This window comes from Thunnus albacares, chromosome 8 (assembly GCF_914725855.1).
Source record: "Thunnus albacares chromosome 8, fThuAlb1.1, whole genome shotgun sequence".
Taxonomy (NCBI): Eukaryota; Metazoa; Chordata; class Actinopteri; order Scombriformes; family Scombridae; genus Thunnus; species Thunnus albacares.
Genome location: NC_058113.1, coordinates 25,844,416 through 25,845,718, shown reverse-complemented (window position 1 = coordinate 25,845,718; position 1,303 = coordinate 25,844,416).

Here is a 1,303-nt window from a genome sequence, read left to right as displayed (position 1 = left end):
TTTGCTCTGCAGTTTCACCACTAGATGCCACCATCATGTTGGTCTAGAATTCAGTAATATAGTAAATTGTTCTTTGTCATGTTATTATGGACCTTATACTGCATTTACACCACTGTGTTTGTCTGGATCTTGGTACCTAATAATCCCAACTGTTCAGTGTTGTTGGATTAGGAGATGTCTAATGTCTAATCAATTAGATATTGGAGAGATCTAAATGTAAATTATTGGGAGTTTGTTTTCTTACTGAAAGGATACAAAAACAGGAACACTGACTGATACAAATAAACACAGTTCAACATGAGAGCTATAATAAATACCAAGTTTGTGAAACTTTGAATAAAAAGTGGTGTTGAGCTGACACTGTCTGTTAATGTCACAATTATATTCAAACACCACAAGACCTGCCTCACTTAGTCAGTTTGTTGATACAAAGAAAAAAGAAAATTAATCGGCAACTATTTTGACCATCAATTAATCATTGCAGTCATTTTTTAAGCAAATCATACCAACCATTCTCTGCTCCCAGCATCTCAAATGTGATGATTTACTGTTATTCTCTGTCATATATACAGTAAATCTGAGTATCTTAAGGTTAAGGACTGCAAATTAAAGACATCACACGGGCTCTGAGAAATTGTGAATGCAATTTTATTCCCTATTTTAACATTTCATTGACTAATTGAGAAAAAAATGAGTAGAACGTTCGATAATGAAAATAATCATTAGTGGCAGTGACTCTCTGACACAGTCTTAGGATAAACTTATTGTTTCCACTCATGGTTTAGCTTTAGTTTGACTATTCAGATTGTATAGTCATATTAGAATACACTTTAGAAAGTGGTATACTTAGTACTACTATCGGTGTAAGACAAAAGAAATACAACATAGAAAAACAATGACAAAATTATAAATGGATTGATAAAATGTATGAAGAATCTGATCAGGAGGACATCAAGATGATGGGATGGGGCCTGAGCCACACTTCTATATTACCAGTGTTTTTCCGTTAAGGTGACTCAGGCTGAAAATTTGCAGTTCTGTGTCACGGTCAGGTCTCCACAAAAGCTTTCATCATTAGTCACTTGTGCAACATTAACAGGTGAGAATACATTAGCAAATCATTCATGCCAAGTCTTTCAACAGTCACAATTTAATTATAGCTATAAAATGACACTGTCTTGTTTCCAGAGTTCCTACTGACGTCCTTCCTCCTGTCAATCAATACCGTGAGGTTTCTGACCGTTAAGAACAGCTACAGCAGGACCTCAGTGTGACCGACATTTGTGCTCATCTTCTTGCCACA